This window comes from Triticum aestivum, chromosome 4A, assembly GCF_018294505.1.
Source record: "Triticum aestivum cultivar Chinese Spring chromosome 4A, IWGSC CS RefSeq v2.1, whole genome shotgun sequence".
Lineage (NCBI taxonomy): Eukaryota > Viridiplantae > Streptophyta > Magnoliopsida > Poales > Poaceae > Triticum > Triticum aestivum.
In genome coordinates, this window is record NC_057803.1 from 747,789,595 (window position 1) to 747,816,806 (window position 27,212).

The 27,212-nt window shown below is 45.8% G+C and overlaps 1 long non-coding RNA gene across 2 annotated transcripts; it reads right to left on the reverse strand.

Moving 5' to 3' along the window:
• Positions 1–20,366: 20,366 nt before the first annotated feature.
• LOC123088580 (uncharacterized) lies at positions 20,367–26,014 on the reverse strand. 2 transcript variants are annotated; one of them, XR_006441961.1, is made up of 5 exons: positions 25,435–26,014; positions 23,815–24,889; positions 23,432–23,657; positions 23,232–23,290; positions 20,368–21,493 (listed from the first exon to the last, which is right to left on the reverse strand). It is a non-coding gene; the product is annotated as an uncharacterized lncRNA (long non-coding RNA). The 2 variants fall into 2 exon arrangements; XR_006441960.1 differs by having other exon boundaries at positions 20,367–23,290.
• Positions 26,015–27,212: the final 1,198 nt, after the last annotated feature.

Genomic DNA, 27,212 nt, shown 5'->3' on the forward strand with positions numbered 1-27,212 from the left:
CTCGATGGAAAATCACTTATGATGGCGTCAATGTCAATTTCATCCAATAATTTCTTCTCGTTGCATAATGTAGCAATGGAGATATTAGGATAGCAACCAACTTCACTGGCATGCTTGAAAATCTGCATACTCTGCAAAAAAGATCTTACAATAGAAGCAAAACAACTTTGTCGACATCTTTTCATTAAACTAGCCACTTTCTATAATGTTGCTCTCCATTGCTTAATCTCCTATGACAATGAGCATTTGAAAAATGTCTTCCCGCTTCATCTACAGAGTGTTCTATGCCCCCCCCCCCTCGTAGGCCCCTTCTCAACTAAGATGTCTCCTGCTTTATTATCAAGATTATCTTAATTTCTTGGATCGTAAATATCCAGATTATGAATAGGTTATTGATAAACACTAGTAGATTGTGCATGTGCATCCAATGAATTACCTACATCTCGAAGCCACTTACATTGTTATTGGTGTCAACATTTTCTTCTCGCTGATCATATTCTGAAAAATCCCAATAGTTTACTGCTCTTCCTCTAAGGCAACCATCTCCAACTAATCATCTTGGTTTATCAAAGCAGTTGAAGCACCATTATTACTCTTGAGAAATTTGTGCATATTTCTGCATTGTGATTGTACCAATTTATCCACAGCCTTCTTACTGTTCCTTTTATCGCTACTCGATGCATACGTCCTGTTGTTTCTGGAGACATGATAACACAAGGCTGAAAACAAAAACAAATGCTGCATCAATTGTTGAACGGTACTGGCTTATGCATCAAGGAACGGCAATATAATATACCTGATGATCGATTCGGTGATGAGCGTTAGTGCGTGTGCCTGCACAAAATTACAGATGGGGATCCCTGGAATTGAAATCAATTGAGAACTAGATTAGACGTGTCCCTAAGTGCCTATACAGAATTACAGATGGGACACACCGGAAGGATGCATTCCTCATTGTTCCTTTTGATGGACAAGGCAAGGCGGCGGACGTGCCGGTGAATATCATGCCAATCTGGGCTCGATCTATGATGTACCACCGCTCATGTTGTCGGAAGAGATCGGATGGATGTTGGGCGGCCTCTTGGGGAAAGTCTTGAGGGTAGATACTGATAAGTTTGGGAACATTTTCTCTGAGTTTCTTCGTGTAAGAGTTGAACATAATGTAAACACTCCTCTCCTGCGTGAGAGCAGTACTAGAGAGTTAGGGCTGGATAAGCACATGGACCTAGAGGTCAAGTACGAGAGAGCTCCACGATTTTGTATGTACTGTGGGCATATAGGTCATGGGGAAAGGGACTGCAGGCTACCGACCGATGATCAAGCAGTGAGATTCACGGGCGCAATGAGGGCGTCGCCCTACAAATCAAGTAAGAACAAGGGAGGCTTCGTGGCTCCGGATGCTTGCAGCGCCAGGCGATTCTTGCATTTTGGTTCAGAGTTGGACGGGGTGGCTTGGACAGCCCCGGCCAAGTTAGCCTGGGAGAAGCTAGGCAGAGACAAGAAGGTGATGCATGCCAAATCACAGGAGATGGTAAGGTGCAGGGATATTCCTGATGTTGTGCTACTGGATCCGGCTGTACAAGCAGCCATCGCAGCAGTAAGCGCGCTCAGAGTGAGCGAGGTGCCGGACCAGAAAGACGCAAGGATGACGAGTATCGGCGAAAATACTGTGACGGCCACGACAAAACCTGTACTGCCCACGGCTTCTACTCCAACCATAGCCTTGGGTGGCGCGGGCACTTCACCAGCAACACCACCGGGTTCTGGGGCGGGGGCCGACATCGACAAAACCCTGCTCGCACATAACATCGAGGATGCAGTGACCCCTCCTTACCCGCCAGGGTTCGGACCGGATGCTGTCATGGCCACTCCTGACGCTGCTGCCTGTCCCTCCCAAGCAGCGATGGAAGAGATAACAGGGAAGGTGCAGGCCTTCGTGGGAGGTGCCAAGGTGGGCGGCTCGGCTGGGCAGGAGGGGGAGCCTGCCTCCCAAATCAGTAGCCCAGCGAAGACTCAGGCAATTGAGCTGGCTAAGACCAAAAGGTATACGAGTCAGATTAAGGGAAGAAAAGGTACAGGAGAGAAGGAATCGGTGCTTGGGAAGAGATACATAGGAAACAAGGCTGCACCGGGGGTAGATACAGCTAGTAGACCAGATGTAATCTCTGACATGTATAAGAAACGGAAAGGGGCTGAGAGGGAAGAGGATGAGAGAATTGTAGGAGTGCCAGGTGGTAAGGAAGCTACCGGTGTAGGGGCTACCGGGGAACTGGCGGGCGCGGCTGAGAGCGCCCGTCAGGAGGAATGACGATCCTTTGCTGGAACTGTCGGGGTTTGGGCCACCCTGGTACAGTTCGAGAACTTGTGTGCCTAGTGCGCACATATCGCCCCACTGTCGTGTTCATCTCTGAGACGCGACAGTGCGAAGAGAGCGTGAAAAGAATAACAGAAAGAATAGGCCTCAAACATTGTATCACCCACGATGGGGTGGGCAAAGGTGCCGGCATCGCCCTATTTTGGGACGATAGCGTTGAAATAAATTTGCTCTCTTATGGACCGCGTTACATTGATGTTCATATCCGGTATGATCGGAGCAGCCCCTTGTGGAGGGGTACTTTTGTATACGGCGAACCAAAAGCACATGAGAGGCATCATATGTGGAGTTTACTCAAAAGAATCAAGAAGAGATCAAGTGAACCGTGGATGATGGTGGGTGATTTTAATGAAACAATGTGGCAAGGGGAGCACTTCTTGGCCGTAAAAAGGTCTGAACGTAACATGGGTAATTTCAGAGAATGCTTGGGGTGGTGTGGACTGTACGATCTTGGGTATAAAGGACCGGAGTGGACCTACGATAATAAGCAGAGGGGGAGGAATAATGTGAGAGCAAGGTTAGACAGAGGGGTAGCTTCAACTGACTGGAATGATTTGTTCCCACAAGCACAGATCCAACATGTGGTGACCTCGAGATCACTCCAGGGAACTTCCCCCTGGTTTTATCGTTGGGTGGTAATCAGCAAGGGCGCAAAAATAAGTATTTCAAGTATGAGATGATGTGGGAGAGAGTTCAGTCTCTGGAGACCACGGTTAGAGAAGCTTGGGGTGGGGAAGGTGTCGCAAAAAACCTGGAAGATGTATCGAAGAAACTTAAACAGGTCCAAAAGTCACTAATGGTGTGGTCTAGGAAGGACTTTGGAGCTGTCAATTCAAATATCAAACGGAAAAGACAACGGCTGAAGGTACTGACAGAAAACCAAAACCATGGAAATAATGAAGAACAAATTAAACAAACGGCTGCTGAACTAGATGAACTGCTTGTTAGAGAGGAAGTAATGTGGCGACAGCGCTCGCAGGCTACATGGATCAGGGAAGGGGATCAGAACACTCGATATTTCCACAGGAAAGCCACATGGCGGCAGAAGAAAAACACAATAAAAAAGTTACAGAATAACAATAGTGTTTGGATGGAAAAGAAGCATGAATTGAGCAGATTGACCACAGATTTCTTTAAGGAGCTGTATACAAAAGAGAAAGGAGTGGCTCCGCATGAGCTGATTGATATTCTTCCTACTAAGGTAAATGAGGTGATGAATAATAGTCTGATCAAGGATTTCTCTGAAAAAGAGATTAGCGATGCCCTTTTCTAAATTGGACCCCTGAAAGCACCAGGGCCGGACGGCTTCCCGGCCCGTTTTTTCCAACGGAATTGGGAAATCATGAAGAAAGATGTGATCGAGGCGGTAAAGGTTTTTTTTGAGAATGGCATCATTGCCGGAAGGAATAAATGATACGTCCATTGTCCTCATACCTAAAGGAAAGAACCCAAAGACCTTAAAAGATTTTCGACTGATAAGCCTGTGCAATGTAATATATAAGGTGATCTCAAAATGCTTGGTTAACCGCCTGAGACCCCTACTTGATGAATTGATTTCAGAAACATAGAGTGCTTTTATCCCTGGGAGGATGATAACGGATAACGCCATTATAGCGTTTGAATGTTTTCACAAGATCCAGCATAGCAAGAACCCTCACAACACACACTGTGCATATAAGTTGGATCTCGCCAAAGCATATGATAGGGTGGATTGGGATTTCCTGGAGGGTGCCATGGAGAAGATGGGTTTTCATGCCAGGTGGATTAATTGGATCATGAAATGCGTAAAATCTGTCCACTTCTCAGTTAAGCTGAACGGGGAAATGCTGGAACAATTTCAGCCGTCCAGAGGTCTCAGACAAGGTGATCCCCTTAGTCCATACTTATTTCTCCTTGTCGCTGATGGCCTCGCTGCAATTTTTAACAGGGAAGTACAAGGTGGAAGTATATCCCCTGTCAAAGTAGCACGCAACAGCCCGGGTATCTCTAATCTGTTGTTTGCGGATGATAGCTTGGTTTTTTTAAAGCTTCTAGGGACCAAGCCAGAGCGGTCAAGAGGGCTCTCGCAATGTTCCAGCAGTGTACTGGCCAGTTGTTGAGCAGCAGCAAATGTTCGATCTTGTTTAGTGAGCACTGCCCCTCCTTAGTTCAGGAGGAAATTAAAGATATCCTTGCCTGCGAGGTCTCAACTTTCGAAAGCAAATACTTGGGGCTCCCAACCCCAGAGGGAAGAATGAAGGATACAAACTTCCATCCCATTATGGATAGATTTTTAAAGAGGTGCGCAGACTGGACGGGTCGTCACATGTCTTTTGCTGCCAAAGAGGTTCATGTCAAGTCCATAGTCCAAGCTCTACCCACCTTTGCCATGGGGGTATTCAAATTTTCGGTTGGTTTCTGTGACAAATATGAACGCCTTATAAGAGAATTCTGGTGGGGAGAAGATGAAGGGCAACGGAAAGTGTATTGGATGTCTTGGGAGCGTATGATTAGACCCAAGAGAGCGGGTGGTATTGGCTTTCGCGATATGCAGATTTTTAACCAAGCACTCCTTGCGAGACAGGGTTTGCGATTGCTTCAGAAACCCAATAGCCTGTGGCTAGAGTCCTCAAGTCAAAATACTACCCGAAGGGAGATCTACTGGATACTGTGTTCGCTGCCGATGCTTCCCAAGCATGGAGGGGTATTGAACACGGCCTTGAGCTGCTGAAAAAAGGCCTAATATGGAGGGTTGGCAATGGAAAGAGAATTCAGATTAGTAGAGACCAATTGGTCCCACGGAGAAGTGGCCTGAAAACTACGGGTTTCAAGAGGCGTTCAAGATTGAGGTGGGTAAATCAACTTCTAAATGGAAACAGGAGAGAGTGGGACGAGGCACTCATACATCAATTGTTTCACCCTCATGATGCAGAGGAGATATGTAAGATTAAAATTCCTAGAAGCGAAGTGGAGGACTGCGTCGCATGGCATGAAGAGAAGTCGGGTGTGTTTACTGTCCGGAGTGCATACAAGCTGGGTGCAAACCTCAAACAGCAGAACAATGCGCTGGCATCGAGCTCGAGGAATGATGCAGATGATAGAAGTATTTGGGATCTCATATGAAAAACTAAGGTACCAGAAAAAGTAAGGATCTTCGCATGGCGAGTGGGGACAAATACGCTCCCAACTAAAGAAAATAAATGGAAAAGAACTCTGGAACTAGACAATACCTGCAGTATTTGTGGGAGTGAGGTTGAGAATGAATTCCATGCGACAGTAAACTGTACAAAAGCTAAGGCTCTTCGAAAGGAAATGAGATCACATTGGGTCTTACCAGAGGAGGAGCATTTTCGGTTTACTGGAGTAGATTGGCTACAGAACCTGCTGGCAAAACATGATGCAGAAACTAGGAGAAGGACTCTGCTCCTGCTGTGGCGCGCCTGGTGGTTGCGTGATGACTGCATTCATGCTAAAGGGAATGCGAGGATTGACCAATCGACGAGTTTCCTTGTTAGATATGCTGAGGAGACAAGATTGGGAGAAGCAGACTGTATGACACATAAGTTGGATGCCCACCTGAACGACCAAGTGTTGGATCCAACAGAACAGCGACGCGTAGAAATTAAGGAGGGGAAGAAAACAAAGGAGCTGGGCTGTACGAGCTACCAAAGGAACACTGCTCCTGATGGGATACATGAAAGCCAAGCAGGACTGGTGACAATGGAATCCAAGCAGTTTGAGCGGAGCAAATGGGAACCGCCTAAAGAAGGGTGGTGGAAACTGAATACAGATGCTTCTTTTCTAATTAAAACGGGTGATACAACGGCTGGCTCCATCGTTAGAACACACCAGGGTGTGGTGGCTTTGGCTTGTGGTCAACGCGTGCAGGCATGTAAGGATCCGGAAGAAGCCGAATTATCAGCTGTTTTGTACGGGCTCTCTACCCTAAGTAAGTACTATAGGGACCCGGTGTGTGTGGAATCAGACTGTGCAACAATCATCACAACCCTGAACAAAAGGGCGACAAACCACTCGGCGTTTTTTCCCCTAGTTTTAGATATCTGGCACCTCGGGGAGTTGTTCAAGGAGGTGTCGTTCAGGGCCACAAGAAGATCCAGCAACAAGATGGCGCACGAGCTCGCTGCTCTTGCGAGGAAACAAGGAGACTACTTCAAACTGGGAGACGTTCCCCCTGAGCTGAAAAGTATCCTCCGGGAGGACTGTAATTGTTCTAATTCCTTGTTCGTTGTATAAATTGTGGCTGGGTTGATCCTCAAAAAAAAAATCAGCAGCTAATTAGGTTCGAAATTACCAGGACACAGGAGGGAGGAGGCGGCAGTACCAGTACGAATGTCGGGCGTCGGCGGCCTAGGGCTCGAACTCGAATAGATGCGCTAGAATTGGAAGGGCTCGCATTTTTTTTTTTGAGTCCAAACACACTCTCATTTATTGATCAATATCCAAATACATAGGAATACAAGATAAATCCGGGGGATTAAGTAGCCAGAGATGGCGTCCCGGAGAGAGTCCCAAAGTGTGTTTGGCGAGGCTGTGCGCCTCAAAGTTTGTCTCGCGCCCTTCGAAGATGAAGGAGCATGCTGAAAACTGTGAACCTCGGGAGATGATCTCTTTAACAATGCTCGCGTAACGGCCGCCCGTGCCCTTGTGTATGTCCGCGACAACCTCCTTGCAATCTGAGGCTACCAACACATGAGATAGTGAGAGGTCGAGGGCAAGGGAGAGAGCTTCTCTGCACGCCAAGGCTTCGAGTGTCGCCGGATCATTAATACCTGTGTATCTTACTGCTGATGCACCAAGATACTTTCCCATGTCATCCCTGCAAACGGCACTTATAGACCCATCATTTGATGTACGCGAAGTAGCCCCATCAACATGAATTTTGCAGCAGCCTGCAACCAGCGGGATCCGTCGTCGCCTCAAGTGCGTGCTGGCCGTAGAAGAACCGGCCGGTTTCTTTTTTACTCTGGACTCATTAAGCTCACGTAAATACGTGTTGATGAAATGGTTGGTAGCATGTGGGGACTGAAAATTCTGTTCGTGAATGGCCTTGCGGCGCGCGTGCCAAATCGCCCATAGGGTAACTAGCACTCTAGTGAAATCTCCATGAGGTAAGCTATCCAACAAGGCAAAAACCCACCTCTTCGTATCAGGCTCAGTATTGTTTTCCATGACTTCAACAAGTTCAGGGTCTTCCAAAGCCCACACGCATCGCGCCATGTTGCAATGGATTAGAGAATGTTTCCATGAATCATCTGCTCCGCATAGCTCACAAGATTTTGTTACCGACATATTGCGATGGTGCCTCAAGTCGGCCGTTGGAAGAGACTGTTGCGCCAGTCTCCACAAGAAATTTTTTATCTTTGAGGGAACCTCAACTTTCCACAGTTTAGTCCACGCCTTCTTCTCCCCTTGACTATTTGATGAGTCTGGCTGGCCTTCTAGCCACGCTTCTCGCCGCAGTTTTGTATCTACCAACATACGGTAAGCACTACGGACAGAGAACAAGCCATTCCGTTCGTGAGTCCAGGACCAAAAGTCACGGATCTGCATCGTGCACAGAGGAATAGACCGGATGGCTGCAACATCAGTGGGTAAGAAGACCTCCGACAGTTTCTGAAGATCCCATTCTGCATCTGGCGTTATAAGCTCGGAAACTAGCTGTGGGGGATTCGTAGCTAAACTTACAATAGGCCTCATGTTGTGTTCTCTGGGTAGCCAATTGTGTCGCCATATATATGTGGATGCGCCATCTCCCACTCTTCTGATCATCCCTTGTGTCATCGTGTCACGTCCCTCAAGAATGGCACGCCAAATTTGGGACGGAGCACTCCCAAGCTCAGCTTCAAGGAAGTCACTAGAGGGAAAATATTTGGATTTCAAAATTCTGGCGCTTAAAGAGTGGGGGTCCATGAGAATCCTCCAAGCCTGACGAGCTAGAAGGGCAAGATTGAAAAGCTCAATATCACGAAAACCCAGTCCGCCGCTGTATTTAGGTCTTGTCATGACACTCCAAGACACCCAACTGGGTTTCCTTTCCCCTTCTTTACTTCCCCACCAGAACTTGCGTATAAGAGAGTTAATATGCTCACATAGTCCACGAGGTAACTTGAAGCATGACATGGAGTAGACCGGCACTGCTTGGGCAATGGACTTAATGAGAACATCCTTCCCTCCAACTGAGAGAATTTTTGCCATCCAGCCTTTAACCTTATTCCAGACTCTATCCTTGAGGAATTTAAAAGTGCCATTTTTACTATTACCCACGTCAGATGGCATTCCCAGATACCGTTCAGATAAAGATTCATTGGGTACATTCAAAGCATCCTTAACATCTTCCTTGAGTGCGTTAGGGCAACCCTTACTGAAAAAGACAGAGGATTTGTTTAAGTTTACCTTCTGACCTGAGGCATTGCAATAGCAATTCAATAGGTTTGACAACTCATTAGCTCCATCTGTATTGGCCTTGACAAACAACAGGCTATCATCTGCAAAGAGTAAGTGGTTTACCGGCGGTGACGACGAGGCCACTTTGATTCCATTGAGGTGCGATGATTCATTTTTGTTTTTTAGGAGGCACGAAAGGCCCTCCGCTGCTAGCAAGAACAAGTATGGAGAAATGAGGTCTCCCTGTCGAATCCCTCTGGTTGGCTTGAACTCTTCAAGTTTGCCACCATTAAACATAACTGAAAATTTTACCGAAGTAACCATCCCCATGACAAGAGATACCCAAGCTGGTGCAAATCCCAACTTTATCATGATGGCTCGTAGATAATCCCACTCCACACGGTCATAAGCTTTCATCATGTCCAACTTGACCGCACAAAATCTGTTTTTCTTTGCCTTGTTCCTCTTCATGAAATGGAGGCACTCATAGGCAGTTATTATGTTATCCGTGATCAGTCTGCCAGGCACAAAGGCAGATTGCTCCTCAGAGATGATATCAGGTAGAATCTGTTTCAGACGGTTAGAAAGCACCTTCGACGCGATTTTATATAACACATTGCACAGACTGATAGGACGGAATTGAGAGAGCTGGGTGGGATCTTTTACCTTGGGAATCAGGACTAAAATAGTTTCATTAATTACCTCCGGGCTTTCCTCTCCTCTCAAAATGCGCAAAATAATATTCGTTACCTCCACACCGCAAATATCCCAGTGTCGTTGAAAGAAGTGTGCAGGGAAGCCATCTGGGCCGGGTGCTTTTGTTGGGAACATTTGGAAAAGCGCTGTTTTGATCTCTTTCGGAGTGTATGGTGCAGTTAACATGTCATTCATCTCTTGCGTCACCTTCGCCGGAACCACATCCAGTACTTCATTCATGCCCGATGTTCCTTCCGCAGAGAACAGATTTGAGTAGAACGTATTGATCATATTAATCATCTCCTGCGGATCCTGTGTTAAAGAGCCATCCGCTCGGGCTAAAGTCTTGATAGTATTTTTCTTCCTACGCATATTGGCCCGGCGTTGGAAGAACTTAGTGTTCTTGTCCCCGTCTCTAAGCCAGTCCACCCTGGATCGCTGCCTGTGTAAGATCTCCTCCATATGGTATAGTTCCACCAAGCGATCCACTATTTTTGTCTCTGCATGTGAGGGCCCAGAGCGACCGGGTTCATTCTGTAAGACTCCCAACTCCCGTTTCAGTTTTTTGATCTCTCGGTAGACGTTGCCTATCTTTGCACCACTCCATTGTGTAAGCTTGCCTGAGAGTTCGAACAACTTTTTACTCAGTGCTTGAACAGTTTGTGCACCAGAGAGGCTGGACCATTGCAAAATCAGAGCATCACGGAACTCGTCGTGTTTCTCCCAGTGCAGTTCGTACCTGAACATTTTCCTCGACGGGCCCCTGTCATCATTTGGTTCAAGCTGTAGGCGGATTGGGCAGTGATCCGAAGAGGCGCTCGTTTCATGCACTAGAGTCGCCGAGGGGAAGAGTAGCTGCCAGTCATTGTTAGCAAGGGCACGGTCCAGCCGTACACGGCAGAAGCCACCCCCTGCCGTCTTCTTCTCAAAAGTCCAAGGTTTGCCGACGTAGCCAAGATCAATAAGTCCGGCGACATCTGTTGCGTCTTGGAATCCCGCCATTTGTGCGCTTCTCCTCTGGCTAGCGCCCACGTGCTCGCTAGGATGAAGGACTTCATTATAATCCCCGATACAAAGCCATGGAAGGGTTCTGGCCGTAACGAGGGACTTAAGGAGATCCCAAGTCCTATACCGCTCGCTAACATTAGCTTCACCGTATATACATGTAAGGCGCCAGTCTTCTCTATTTGGAATCGACACAGTGGCGTCTATATGGTACTGAGAATAACCAAAAACACTGATATTTATTCCATCATTCCAGAAAACTCCTAGGCCGCCGCTGCGACCCGAACTACCAACTGCATAACAGTGATCGTAACCTAAAGTGCTCGCCATACTCTCGACACGTACTTTGGAAGGGCTCGCATGGATCGCTCATTTTTTCACGTGAAGGACGCGGCCCCCGTGATCGATGCGTGGCGATCAGCCTGCTGCTTTCTGCGCTTGTGCATCTGCGTGAAATACTAAGCCCAGCGCCCAGCCTTTTCTTTTTTTCTTCACGTAGGCCCATAGCCAACCTAGGCCTAGCTGTTGCGTACCTCCTGGGTGGACCCCCTGGATTTTGGGGGCCTGGGGCGGCCGCCCCCCTGCCCCCCCTCAGGGCCGGCCCTGTTGGCCGTTAACGCCACGCTTGAGCTGGGGAGAAGAGATGAACGTATTGGTACTCTTGTGGTTGGATGTTCAGAAGGATGGTTATTTGTCCATGGCTTAAAAGGCGAGATAATAAGAGTATCCAGGGAAGGATAACTATTTTTTCTCATCAACCAAGCAAACACACTCATGGCTCTGCCAGCCTGCCACTTTGCAACGCAACGACCCACACACGCGGCTTCATCACCCTATAAATGCAGAGGCTGGGGCTTGCTCTCCTTTCCGAAAAAAGGAAAAAATTCACCCTAAAAATGCACTCTTTTTTTGCGCAGCTAAAAATGCACTCTTTGTGTGTATGTGTGTGTTCAAAACACTCCAAAGGATACTTTAAATTATACTCCTTCCGTCTCATAATGTAAGATGTTTTTACAAGCTACGTCTTGCATTATGGAATGGAGGGAGTATCTTATAGAAATTAAGAAGCACAACAACTATTCCGTGCTAGGACAGCTTTCCCCCAAAATTACAAAGATGCGTATGCAGGAAAATGAAAACACACAAACTAGCCCACATACGCGACGCCACCTGGCAAGCTAGTATATATATTGGCTTCGCTTCTCCCACATGTACTGTACCGATGCATTGTTGGTTTTCTATAAGTTCCATCAGCATTATTGCACTAGTTAATTGTTGCTTTGAATCTTGGTAGTTTGATTCTGGTTGGTGGTTGTCATGTACTCCTACTGTATTACGGAGATGGATAATCCGCAATCCGGAAGGAACCGATTCCGCGATATTGTGGGCCCCTAAACGATATCCATTATTGCACATTTTTAAGGCCCTCCTATTAGTCCCTGTCGATGATTTGGTTCTTTGTGATGCACAATCATGACCAATAACTGTCTCCATGTAGCTGTACCAATATTTTTTTTCTAGAAGGAAACATGTGATTCACGGTTACCTCTAATCAATAACCGTGTTGACAATTTCAACTCTTAGATTTGTTGCAGTTATCATGGTGTTGGTTAGTTGTTACACCGCCTTGAGTTAGGGACTTTTCATACGCGACAATAAATATCTAATTGCACACATGTATTATTATTTTTAAGTTATGAAGTCGATCGTAACTGGCAAAACTCAAATGGTAAGCAGCTACAATATATACGTCCATGAACGTATGTGAGCAAGACCAAAAATAGGCCTCAACCTGGTTAGAGCAACTCTAGCAGACCCCGTATCCGCCCCCGACCCGCAAAATAACCGCAAAAATACGGGTACGGGCCGGAAAGCCTGCCCGACCAGACCCCGCATCCCGCCCCGGCACGCAAAATTTTTCGTGGGGCACGGCAAATTCTCCGCCCCAACCCGGGAAAACGCGGGTTTCCCCCTCGCGGCTGCGGTGCCCTGCATCAGAGAGAAGCGGTTGGCGGGAGGAACATTTCAACCCGCGCGTTTTCCCCCTCCTTCCGCCGCCGCCCGCCCGCCTCCGGCGATTCTGGCCATATCTGCGGGCGGAATCGCGCCCCGGGGCCACCCCACACCCTCCCGTGCCGAGCCGCTGCACCGCCCCTCCGGATCCGGCGAGAAGAGCCGCCCCCCCGTCGCCGCCGCTGCCACGGCCGCCGGGATCGACCACCGTCGAGCGCACCCCCTCGTCGCCCCCCGGGATCAGCCGCCACCGGTTAGTTCCTTTTTTGTGATTTTTGCGAGCTGCGTTGTAGATTGACGCGCCGGTGTGCGTGTAGATGGAGTTGACCCCGTGCGAGAAGTTCTTGCTATCCGATTCGTCCGATTCGGACGACTCGGATGTTGAGAGCATGCTTGCGAACTTCCGGCAGCAAACATTAGTCATGGCGCTTGCCATGAAGGAGCATGAAGACGAGCACCGGAAGAGGAGGCGAGGATCGACTGTCGGTCGTTTGTGCATTCCTCGGAATCGCCATCTTGGGAACAAGATGTTGATGCAAGACTATTTCGCGGAGAATCCTACATATCCTCCGCACCTCTTCCGGAGAAGGTACCGAATGCGCCAATCCCTCTTTGTGAAAATTGTTGAAGCTTGCGAGGCAAATTGCCGGTATTTTACTCAAAGAAGAAATGTCGCGGGCTTAAAGGGATTTAGTGCATATCAAAAAAATCTCCGCAGCTATGCGGGTGATTGCATATGGCGTTCCGGCTGACTATGCCGATGAGTATCTTCGCATTGGTGAAGATAGCACAATTGAGTCTGTGCGTAGATTTGCGAAAGTGATCATTCGTGTCTTTGGTCCTGAGTATCTTCGGGCACCCAATGAAGATGATACAAAGAAATTGATGACATCAAATGATAGGAGAGGTTGGCCTGGCATGCTAGGTAGCATTGATTGTATGCATTGGAATTGGAAAATTTTCCCCAAGGCTTGGCAAGGAATGTATTGTGGCAAGTCTCGTGATGCAACAATTGTGCTGGAGGCCGTAGCATCCGAGAATTTATGGATTTGACATTGCTTTTTTGGTATGCCGGGCACTCTCAATGATATCAATATGTTGCAACGGTCTTATTTTTTGCTAGGCTTGCTAGTGGTGATGCTCCTGCTTGCAACTACACTATCAACGGGCATGAATACACAAAGGGGTACTATCTTGCAGATGGTATATACCCTCCTTGGTGCACATTTGTCAAGAGCATTAAAGAACCCAAAACAAAAAAAAACAATGTGAATTTGCAAGGGTGCAAGAGGCAGCCCGAAAAGACATTGAAAGAGCATTCGGTGTTTTGCAATCTAGGTTTGCCATTGTCCGTGGTCCTGCTCGTTTTGGGGGTAAAAAAACATTGAAGATCATAATGACATGTTGTGTTATCCTGCAAAATATGATTCTTGAAGATGAGAGAGGATTGAACTTATAATTCTTTTACGACAATGTGGGTAGCCGTGTCAAACCAGGAAGAGACCCAAACCGCATTAGAGCTTTTCTTCAGACATACAAGGAAATTGAAAATGCAGACACCCACTTTCAACTTCAGGAAGATCTCATTGAGCACCATTGGCAAAGGGCTGGATAATGACTTATTTTTGTATTCATTTGTATTTGTATTCATGACAAATTTTGTATTGCACTATTTAAGTTTGCTACGGTTATTTGAATAATTATTTGTAATGCGGATAATTATTGTATTATGTTTGATTGGAATAATTCAGTTTGTTTTCGATTGTTGAATTATGTTGTATTTGATATTTGCGGGCTGATGATATGCGGGATGCAGCAGCACAAAGAGCAGACACCGCAAAGCCGACCTGTAAAAAAGTATATTTCACGAATATACCTTTTTACGGATCCGTTTGGGGGGTCGGCATCTGTGCCAGCCCAAGCCAACTCGCAAAAGCTGTTTTGCGCGAACTGCAAACGTGTTTTGCGGGCCGGCGGGATGCGGGGTCTGCTAGAATTGCTCTTACGACTTCTCTGGCATGTAGGGCTGCCCCAAGCCATCACTCTAGGCAGTGGCATGATGGCGAATTTGCATTGGCACCACATGACAAGGCACTGTGCATAAACCGAATCCCGGATGCTTCTCTTCGTTCTATTGCCTGTGTCATCTACTGTAGTAGCTGCATTATTTTCCGTTTGGAGCTATCACCTATCAGCATTATTGTACTACTAGTAATTAATTGTGCTTTGAATCTTTGACAGTTAGGGAGATGGATATAAGTGGATAACATGACCTGGAAGCAACCGATACCCACAAGATTGTGGCCCCGAAATTGTATCCATTATTGTTTTTTAAGCCCGTTCAATGATGTAGCAATGTTCTTCGTGTAAAAGAAGCATGCATGTGCTGCACGACCATGTCCAACTATTGTCTTGACAACTTGGGTTTCTAAATTAGTTATAGTTATAGTTATAGTTTTTCTTATTTATTTTCTTGAAATAACCCCTCATCCATTATATTAATTAAGATATAGTTATCAGTCGCTTATTACAAAATACTCCCTCCGTCCTTTAAAGAGTGTACTTCCAACTTTCTTGGAAAGTTAAACTTTTTTATATTTGACTGTCTTTATATAATAATACATCAACATTTATGCCATCAAATTAGTAGCATTAGATTCGTGATAAAATATATTTTCATTATATGCCTATTTGATTTCATAAACATTGATATATTTTTGCACAAACTCGGTCAAACTTTGAAATAGTTTGACCCTCCAATAAAGTTGGAAGTACACTCTTTAAAGAACGGAGGGAGTACGGAGTATGTCGCACAGGATGGAACAGACCACCGAAAGCTCATCAGCTCTAGTATTTGTAAATTTTTTTATCAAACTCATGGGCAATCCTAATGCATCTTAACCATGATCAAGGAAACTTGTTGTAGGAGCTGGATATCCCCAACGGCCCCTCACTTTAAATCCACAAGGGCTGACCTCTAGTATCTTTTGAAGCCACATTGAAAGACACCCAAAGATTATCCAGGAACATAATACATGCCAAAATGGACGCCTTTCCATCCCCAAATATCGCATTACAAGATAACACGCGACTAATTATCATCTGTAACTAGTAATTGTGTTTACAATTTGGGTTTACATATACATGAGTTATAGAATTTTTTAGGTTAGGGGATCCTTGTATTTTGTCGCGCGTCCGTTTTAGGCTAGGCGGCCTGAGCAGTGGCGAGTCCATGTGCTAGCTGTGGGGTCAGCTGATCCCACAGCTTTTTCGATGACACCTTTAGATATACTCCCTCCGTTCCGAAATAATTGTCACTGGGGTATCGTTTCGACCAGGTGAAACAGTGTGAAAGTACGATACTACCCCCGATTTGAAATCGATCGAGAGGCGTCTTCCTCCGTCGCTCCTCCCCTCCGCCAGGCTTCTCCGCCGTCGCTGCTCCCTTTCGTCGAGCTCCTCCGTCGTCCACATCTCCGGCGTCCTTTCCCGCCGCGGTCCGCAGCTCCCTCTCCGGAGTAGTTAAGATTTGTGAAAAGAATATGACACAGTAGATAGTTTAATTAGTATACTTGAACTTGCGGGATTTTCACGCTGGCACCGCCACTGAGCCGGAGGACGGAGACGTCCCAATGGAGGACGCGACCGTGCCAGCCTCTATGACCATCGGCGAGGCCTATGCCCATTTACATGGACATGGTGCGGGAGGAGCAGTTTCGGGAGGCGCAACGACGTCCCAATGGAGGACGCGACTATGCCAGCCTCTATAACCATCGGCGAGGCATGTGCCCATTTACATGGACATGGTGCGGGAGGAGCAGTTTCGGGAGGCGCGGGCTGACGACGCCTAGAACCACCAACTCAACCAGGACCAACTCGCCGCTGGCATGGCGATCACGCCGTACACGAACTTGGCGGAGCAGGCTGCGCTGCTCAACTCCTACCGTGAGATCCGCCTTGTCCGCCGATAACACCAACAGTGGGCGGCGGAACCGGTGGCCGCCTACAAGGAGTGTGACAAGGCGGAAGACGAGGTGTACAACGAGACTGACGACGAGGACGACATCGCCGGCTCCGCCGAGGCCGTGCCCTGCCACCTCGACCACGAAACCGACACGTCTACGGGCGCCATCGGCAGTAATGAAGAGTAGCGCACAGTAGGTCGCCGCCGCTCGGGTCCCAAGGAGGACACCGCTCCTCCCCTCTTGTCGACACCAAGCTTGGTGTGCTGAGCATCGTGGACTGACTAGTAGCTTGGTGGCGACGTGGAGGCGGACAGCTTTAATTCTCGGCACTCTGGAGGTGTAGGTTATGGAGGCGGAGCTGGAGAAGGCGAAGCTTCACTATTCGGGGCTTGTGGCCGGAGATGGGGAATGGGCGTCAACGATCTTTTAGTTTAGGTATTATACCTCTACAATCGGACGAGCACCACTTTTAGTTAAACTATGTCTGAAATGTTATGAATTCTGCCATGTTTATACAAAATCTAATGAAATCCGCCGTGTTTGCATGAACTTCGTCCGGTTTGTATGAAAATCCGGCCATGTTTGCATGAATTTCGTTCGGTTGTTCAGATAGTGTTTGCCATGTATGCGGGCAGCATTGGATGGCAGGCTCCGCATCCGTGTCCGCGGACAGACGCGGGAGAAAATTTACGGGTCGTTGTTGAAGATGCCCCAAGCATGTACTGGCTTCGCTTGTACTGTAGCGATGCAATGTTTTTTCTATTAGATCCGTCAGCATTATTGCACTAGTTAATTGTTGCTTTGAATCTTGACAGTTCGATTCCGGTAGGTGGTCGTCATGCATCAGACAGATGGATAACCCGGAAGCAACCGATTCCGCGATCTCGTAGTAGGTCCCAAAGCATTACCTATTTTTTATGCGTTTTTAAGGCTCTTGTATTGGTCCAAATGGATGGTGTGTAGCAATGATCTTCATGTGAAAGAAACATGCATGTGATGCACGATCATGCCCGTCCAAATAGCTGTCCTCGTGCAGCAGTGCCAACATATTTGTACAAGAACGCATGTGGTTCACGGTCACCTCTAATCAATAACCGTGTTGACAATTTCAACTTCTAGATTATACAATTAGAAATAATGTTGCGTATGAAAGGTGCCTAACTCAAGGTGATAACACGGACAACCAAGATTAAATGTGCGTACCCATACACTTACCTTACACACATGTGTATTCTTTTAGTCTTTATTTTTCTGCAGGAATGTGTTTTACATCTTCTCCAGGCCGCAGGATTGTCCAAGCCTCAAAGCCACCATTCTAGAGGCTCGGACAAAGGCGGGATGGTTTTCGGAACCGTCAACGGTGAGATGGTGATTTTGCATTGGTTGACAATGGCGGTGCATGGATGCATGGGGAGACTGCTACTCCCTCCATAAACAAATATAAGACGCTTTAGAGACTTTTTCTTTGCGAGGGGACGCTTTAGAGACTTGACACGTACGTTACGTAGGAGCTAGCAACATAACCGTTGATTGTTAAGAGGGCTAAAGACCAGTTGAGCCGGAGAGCACAGAGGAAGCTATCGAAACAAAGAAGCAAAAGACAAATAGAGAAGAAGGGAGCACGAACGAAAATGACGTGGTGATTGACCACGTGGAAGCAACATCTGACCAGCACCCTTAATTTGCCAGCGGTGACTGACCACGTGGAAAGCAAGAAAACCAATTTACCTGTTGGGGGAAGAGGAACACTGGCACATCCGACTATCCACTATACACACATAAACCCAAATCCGGATGCTTCTTCTCTTCGTTCTATTGGTTGGGCTTCTCTCATCTATCCACGGTGGCTGCATTATTTCCGTTTGGATCTATATATCAGCATTATTGTACTAGCTAGTACTCCCTCCGTAAACTAATATAAGAGCGTTTAGAATACTAAAATAGTGATCTAAACGCTTTTATATTAGTTTACAGAGGGAGTAGTAGTTAATTGTGATTTGAATCTTTGACAGTTACTCGGGTTGGTGGTCGTCATGCATTAGGGAGATGGATAACATGACCTGGAAGCAACCGATACCCACAAGATTGTGGCCCCGAAATTGTATCCATTATTGTCTTTTAAGCCCATTCTTGTACATGAGTCCAGGACTCCAGGTCGATGATGTAGCCATGTTCTTCGTCTAAAAGAAGCATGCATGTGTTGCACGACCATGCCCAATAATTGTCTTGACAACTTGGGTTTCTAAATTAATTTTAGTTATAGTTTCTCTTATTTATTTTCCAGAAATAACCCCTCGCCCATTATATTAATTAAGATAAAGTTAGTATTTGTAAAAAAAAATAGCAATCTCATGCGCAACCGTATTGCATCTCTGTTAACCTTGACCAAGGAAACTTTTTTCTTATGGGGAAAAGGGAGTTTTTATTGCAATGTCACAGTGTTACAATCAAGAGGCCATAAATTCTCAATACATGGTGGTATCGAGTGTACCCACACATCCTTGGTTCTCTCGGTGCGGCCATAGTTGGCCAACCGATCTGCAACACTATTCTGACTACGATGAATTTTCTGAGGTAAAAACTCCCTTCTACTCATTAACTCATTGATCTTGAGGATTAACTGACCATACGCTGCTCTTATCAGACGATTGCTAGATAGCACTGAAAGAGCTTCAGCCGAGTCCGACTACACTACCACCGGGAGCGATGTATGTTGGATGGCCAAAGCCATACCTTGCATAAGAGCATGAATCTCCGCTTCTCAGTTCAAATCCACGAGAGGGTTGACCTCATTACGCAGATAATTTTTCGCAATAAGGCAATCGGAGTCCAAGATGATAGGATTATTCATCGCCGAAGCAACATGACTTCCTGCCAAGCTTGCATGGAGCTCCCCTTCCTCCACACTCGAACACACTATGTGAAAATCACACAGTGACAAAAGGACCAACCTCTCATAATGTATCGCCACAACTCCAATGCTGACCTTGGTCGGCCATGAAGTTAGCATTGACATTGATCTTGACTATCCCTACAGGAGGCGCCTCCCAGGCCATACATAGTAACATGTGTTTAAAGGTATGCCAACCTGCTCAACAACCAATTTACCTTTATCAAGACCGGAAGGAAAAGTATCTTTGGAAGCCACATTGGAAGACACTCAAAGATTATCCGGAATGTAATCCATGTTGAAATAATTTTTGGGACAGAGGGAGTAGAAGTTAAGAAGCACAACAACTATTCGGAGCTAGGACAACTATCCCCAAATTACAAAGAGACGTATGCAGGAAAAAAACGCACACAGACAAGCCCACATAAGTGACACAACCTGGCAAGCCAGTATATATATTGGTTTCGCTTCTCCCGCATGTGCTGTACTGATACACTGTTGGTTTTCTACTAGATCCATCAGCATTATTGCACTAGTTAATTGTCGCCTTGAATCTTGGTAGTTTGATTCTGGTTGGTGGTTGTCATGTACTCCTACTGTCTTATGGAGACTAGTAAGTTTGCACGTGCAACACACGTCTCCATTTTAAACACAAAAATCATAAGATTTTTTATTCAAATTAAAATTATATTGTATGGTAATACTGTCTATATGTAAAACTAATCGACATGGAAAAAAACATCAGAAAGGAACATCTTTTCAGCATGGGAACCACTATCAACAAGCTAAAAGAAAGTCAGGTTCAGTGCAGACATTGTTAACAAAACTATTGCAATTAGTACCGGGTAAAACTTCAGAAAATCTTTCAATTCTAAGTGTGGACGTACAGCGCATGCCATGTGGCATAAGTGCTTCCTTTTTTCTGGAGCAAGTGCTTCTGATGTCAAGGAAAGTATACACAACCAAGTTAGGCCTGATGTATTTATGGTTTCATAGAGATATGGCCATACACTTGTTTTCGTCATTAAACACATCACAACTACACAAGGTAACAATGGAAATTACAGCAAGAAGTTGATCCATTTCTTAATTCGATGTTTAACAAAAAGATCAAACATTCTTAAGCCAACCAGCTATGAACAAAAAATGGTTCCGAGACAAATTAACAAAATTTGTCTCTCCACAGAAAACAAAAGTGTAAATTATGGCGCGAAATAAGATGGTGCGACCAACAAATTGGTACTTACAGGTGACTGCTATGTACAAAGGCAGGGATCACAATTCACATCTCCATAATAGCATTTTGGCACATTGTTGACTTTTTTATTTACTACCAATTCTCATGTACAATATTTGCCTTCTCAAATATGAACTTCCATTCCTTGTACTTCTGTGATTCCTCGTAGTCCATCTTGCACTTCCACACGAGCGCCTCACGACAATCAAGGCATTGGATATCGGCGACCATGTGAAGCCCCCTCATGAGCTGAATGTTCTCCTTCACCCCAGTAGGAACATTCATGGCCCGAGGGACAGCCAAAAGATCAAAGGAGATAGTATTAGTATTTATCCTCCAGACACAATGAAAATTGAGATGTAAGTAAAAAGTTCTTCATCAGAAGGACAACTCATAGCATATCGAGTTATCAACAGCTCATGTGACAGCGTCAAACATGCTGGCATATACCACAATAACTCCGCTGTGCCAGTACCTTCAAATTCATTGAAACAAATGCTAAAATCAAACTACAGAAACATAAATGCATGGTTACTATAATTTTTCTATAGAAAATGGCCACAGCCCATGCTACGAGGAAGATGCTTGATGGTGCAATGATCTTAAGATATGAACTGATACTGAATCACTTTAAACAATGATTCATAGAGCAACATTTAGTTTTGTTGAGTTGGCACACATTCATATCATGCTTCTGCATTGTATCTTCGACATAAATTGTAGCCAATCAAAGGTTATGACTGAATCTGTATCACCTTCATAATAATTCCCGCATCACTCACCATAAATATAGTCTTTATTCTGCATGTAACCGAAAGACTCTGAACTTACCTTTACTGCCTTTACCACGATTTGGGCATTTGCGAAAACCAGTTTCCTACCTGAATCTTTTGACCAAACGCTGCTCTCAGTTCTTCATCCATATTACTCTGCAGTGAAGCAAATCACATTGGACGCTTTAGATGTATCAGAAAATAAAATGCCATAGCAATTAGTAATCAACAGGCATGCTACTGAAAACTACATTTTGTCGATCAGCAGATTTCCAAGGATAACTTATTATTATCGTTCTAATCAAGACTGTTTTAAGTATACTCTCTGAAGAACAGAGAGCATACAGAAAATTAGGACAAAGAACATGCTTCTAAGGACAGGAGAATCACATCTCAAATAGCAATATAGCATATCTGCCTCATGCAGAAGAAACTTGGCATGCAGGTTCACACTACTTCATAGATAGAAGAACCAAGTGATGAAATATATGCCGGTTCATTTGCCAGTGCTTTCTTCAGGGCTGGATTCCTCTCTCATTATGTCGGTGCTAAATTCTCACTGAACGTCTCAACTGAAAGAAATAACCAAGTCTTCATATATTGTTTCTCATACCATCAACTGCAGTGAATGAAGAAATCAAGTGGGCAACCACATAATCCAGACATCTAGTCTAAATGCCTTAGGCTTATGAGGTTCCATGGGTGGGACTCACTCAAAATAGGAATTGAGCATTTTCCTCGCGTCTCCCACGTAGTACACACCTCGGCCCACCACAGTGCATGCGCCTCCCACAACGGCGCGCCACTAAGATGATGCTCATCCTAAACGCTGTCTGCAGGATGATGCCAACTGGGGAAGCGCTTCTGATCACTTGTTCTGGTCAAAAGTCAAATGTTCAGCCCCAGCAGGCCCGTCCAACTAATGATCAATCAGCACGGCACGTCGTCACAGCCTTTAACAGCGATATACATCTGTGTCTGAGACAAGTAAACAAGAATAAGCTGTACAGCCACTTGCCAGCGTCTTATCTTTGTATCCTACGCCAGTGGAGATTTCGCAGCTGTGATGCAACCACCGTGCCAATAACCAAGCAATTTTATTGAACTAATTGTTGACTATTAGTAGTGACATTTGCGTTATCAATGGTAGACGAGTTCGTTATGTCTGTAAATGGGGAACGATGCGTAGTCGTTCGTGGAACTTTGTCTGGATTACTCTTCGTCATCTTATAGGAAAAACACAAATGTTAAGAAGAACCAACAAAGTACAGAAAGAGGTGAACAGCATGTGCAATGTACCTTTTACAGAGTTCAGAGCAAGCAACATAGATAAAGTGCAGGATTGAAATTCGAGCAATACATCAATTTGCATCTGTTTTAACTGTGGCACTGTAAATTGATTTATTAGAAGAAGATATAAACAGCAAGGCTATTGGATCTGGATACCTAAATAATGAATTAAATTAGTAGAACTTTGGAGAAACTACCACTATTTAAAAAGAGAGATCTGTTCTATTGATCAAATCAATAGGTTATTTTAATCTGAAAAGGCCCACAAAGATGCTAATTATCCTAGAGAGTTAGAAGACCAAAAACTATTTAACCCACCATGATAATACAGAGTAGTTAGCAAGAAGTATATACAAACTATTTTACAAATAAGGTATATACACCAGTTCTCAGAGTATATACTACCATATGGAGTATATACATATAATGCTGGCAATACGGCTAGCATATTCTTGATTGTCACAAAGGAGTATACTACTACAAAATAAGCAACTGAAGCAAATTCATGGTCCAAGTCTCGCATCGACGAATTTTCATATAAAATAGAATACCAAAGAAAATGAAGAGATAAATTATCAGGTAAAAGGAATGGAAGGAAACTGACCGCAACTACAACTGGAATAAGCACTATCTTCGATTCACCATCAACATTCAACAGTTGAGCTGCATAGCAACAGAAATAAACCCATTAGACAAATTATATAAATCCATGTAATCTACAGGGATGCTCAGGGAATTTTTCAGTACTAATAAAGACATGAATTTTGCGTGTGATTGAAAACAAAAACATGAATGCGCACAAACCTTTGTCCCTATAGGAAAAGCCGACAGCCGACAACCAAATCTGTATTCATAATATACCTGAATGAGAGGTATCTTTTTTTCCCACTAATTTCTTGTTTGGACAGAAAAGTAGAAGTACCTCGGCTTGATCCCTGAAGTAGTACAAGGGATCACTGGTTGATTGTGAAGGTGAACTCCCGGCCAGTACTTCTCAATGAGGCAAACCTCAACTCCTAATTTCTGGGCCCTGAAGATGTCAAATTCAGCTTCTATCAGAGAAATCAAATTCCATTATGATGAAAGAAGGGTGGCATCAAAAGGTTTAATTGGGAATGCAAATGCATCCTTGAAAATTCGCTGAACTGAATTTTTTTGATTCAAGAGAGGAAGCATTAGTCAATTACCAAGTGTCCGAAATGAACAGATTGTTGCTTCAGTCCCTACGCTGTCTGGGGTTTGGCTTTGTCCTCGTCTTGGCCTAGTGCGACTGCTGGGCAGACACGGCGTGGGAGAGGCGGCGGGGACATGCGGGCCAGGTGAGCTCCAAGCCCGGCATCAAGGGGCGGCGAAGAGATCATGAACAATATTGGAGAAATAGTAATGGCTGAAAAATATCATCAAATGACTTATGTGAACTGAAGTGAACCATTCTCAAAAACAGAACTGAAACGAACCTCAGTATGGTACAAAATTCTATAGCAGTTTGAAGTTGATGTGTGCAAATGAAACTTCAGATCTACAATTCAGATGTAGTTCGAACAAAAACATGTGGCAAACTACAGAAGTCACAACAAGAAATCAACAAGCATGCACAGTTCCAACCTACAACATCTCTCCGCTTTCTTTAACATGAACATGGATTGAGATTCCTTCTGTACTACTGGAAACTGAATGCACTAATCAACATGCTTGTTCATATCAGGACAAAATAACTTCGCATTTACTACATGCGTGTATGTCAATGAATACGCAAGAAATGCAAGGACCGCTCACAGTTTTGGCGATAATGTGAGCAAAGCAAGTCAGCAAGCACATAATAATTTCCAGGCTGAGAAGAGTGTAGTTAGACCTGCAGTATTCTTATATACGACCCTTGACCACTTATCCGCTTCTGAAACAAATGTTATATTAAGAGCTGGAATATAGATCATGAAAATGTTGCGATAATTCTTATTTTTGCAGTGGACAGAACACTATTAGTAGAAAGCAAGTAGTATTGTTCTGAGAATTTAATGAAACGGAAGCGTGATTAGCATAGCAAAATACCGTATTAGCTGACCCATTGTATCTAGAAGAATAGGACTGGCGACAATGTCTCACGGGGTCATCCATGATCGCAGTGGATGTAAATTGCACGGTGGTTGGTGATGAACTGGGGCGAGATGGATGCACCCAATGGACGTTTTGAGCACAGTACTTGACACAATAGCCTTGATCTTTGCGATCCCTCTCCAAAGCTCCCTTTCTATCCTGAAATCTCTAGAAAAAAAATCAAAAAGTCAAAATCAAAATCTGACACAGATGGTAGCTGGTGGGGGGAACTGACCACGTGCTGCTCTTTTCATGTTATGAGAGGTCAAATTTCAGGCTGGTTCTAGTGATAGTTATCAGCCTAAAACTATTTGGTCACATATGGACATGAAGTCAAACTGATTGTCCGGGAGCTAAACAGTTCAACATTTTTTGACTGCTAAATAGTTCAATAGCTAAAGGATATGTATATCTTATACTGTTGTAGAAGTAGTTCAGTGATAGCGTTGTGCTCGTGTTTCTTTCTGAACTATCTGCACATGGCCAAAGTCGCTGGAGCCAAAGGGAAAAACGAAAAGGGGTCAAAATGTAGTCTGTTTGAGTGGTACTGACAAGAGTCTGGCACATCAAATTCACTATTTTTTTTTGGCAAACTAATTCACTACATGGATATAACCACAAAGTACAGAATTTGCAAATACAGATATACTACAAACTTCGACAATTCCGTCACAACAAACTGTTAACCAATATGTATACGGCGTTCCTCGTACCATGGAGGGGAGCACGCCTGGTCGCGGGCGTCGTCAGACTTGGAGTCATAGGAGAGGAGGTTGGAGCAGCGCTCCCTGCCTTGGTTGTGGTGGTCGTGGAGGAACGGCTCGGCGGCACGCGGCTCCCGTGGCCAAGGGGGTGCGGCGGGCGGCTCCGGCAAGCTGAGCGGCGGGGCGGCGAAGGGCGGCTCCAGCGGCCCGCGGCTCCCGCGGCGAAGGGGGCGGCTCCGGCGGGGCGTGGCGTAGGGCGGCGGGCGGCTCCGGCAAGCTGAGCGGCGGGGCGGCGAAGGGCGGCTCCAGCGGCCCGCGGTTCCCGCGGCGAAGGGGGCGGCTCCGGCGGGGCGTGGGGTAGGGCGGCTCCGGCGGCGTCTGACGTCCACGGGAGGAAAGCCGGGGCGGCGAAGGCGGCGGCTGACGGCCGCGGGAGGAACGGCAACGCGGCGAACTACACGCGGGAGGAACTGCCCCGACGGGAGGAGGAGGAGGGGGCGAGAGTCGTGCGTGCGTGCGTTGTTGGTAGATTTTTTTTAACGGCGGGGCAGGGTTATTCATCACTTAATTCGTGGCTTGTAGTGTTAAACACGAAAGGATTAATGGCCATCAGATTTTGTAGATGAACGGATCTGATTGTTTGGATCTGCCCCTCTCTTTCTTTTATAGGGGTAGTAGATGGATAACCCGAAAGCAACCGATTCCGGGATATCGTGGGGCCCTAAACGATATCCATTATTGCACTTTTTTAAGGCCTTTCTACTTGTCCAAATCGATGATGTGGTTCCTTGTGTAAGCAAAACATGTGATTTGTGATGCACGATCGTGACCGATAGCTATCTTCATGTAGCAGTTTTTTTAAAGGAGGATCATCCCCAGCCTCTGCATCAGAATGCATGCAACTATATTATTAAGCAAAAAATCCATAAAAGTCTGCAGTACAGTACAAGGTCAACTAGAGCTAAAATAGACTAATAAAGATAAAAGTCTTCAGGTAGCAGTACCAACATTTTTCTACAAGGAAACATGTGATTCACGGTTACCTCTAATCAATAACCATGTTGACAATTTCAACTTCTAGATTAGTTGCAGTTGTTAGCAGTTACCGTGTTGAGTTAGGAACTTTTCATACGCGACAATATATATTTAATTGCACACATGTACTTTTTTTAGTTATGAAGTCGATCGTAACCGCCGGCACCTCCACGATGCCCAGAGGCCGCGAGACCCGCCGCCACCACGCCTGACAGGCAGCCACGGCCAGGCCCGAGCACCACCAGATCCAATCTGGGGTCAAGAGCCCTAGGCCGTAGTGGCTGTCTAGGCGGCACCACCAGACGGGAACATGCCCTCCAACCTGCCGCGAAACGAGCCACCGCTGGAGGTTCGAAGCGCCGCGCCACCAAGCCACCGGGAGTGACTAAGCCGCCGCGAGGAAGAAGGGAAGCTGCGCCAGGGGAGAAGCCCTGCCGCCGCAGACACTCCCTGGGCTTTGGCTCTCGGCGGCGGTGAGGGGGAGGGGAGGGTGGAGGAAGGCCGGCGGCGAGGGCGGCTAGGGCGACATCTCCTTGCTTTGTTAACAGTTTTCTTTTTCATCTACGCCCCTACCCCGCAAAAAGAAGAAGAAGAAGGGGCCCCAAGAGAATACAGTACCAATAAGACTTCAGAAATAATGAAACTGTCCTAGTTACACCAATTCAGAAATCTTACCATACGGGCTCTAGATCGAGCGGACAGCGGATATTAAATTGTGATTAAATCCATGCAGTGTTAGCACCGTGCGTACA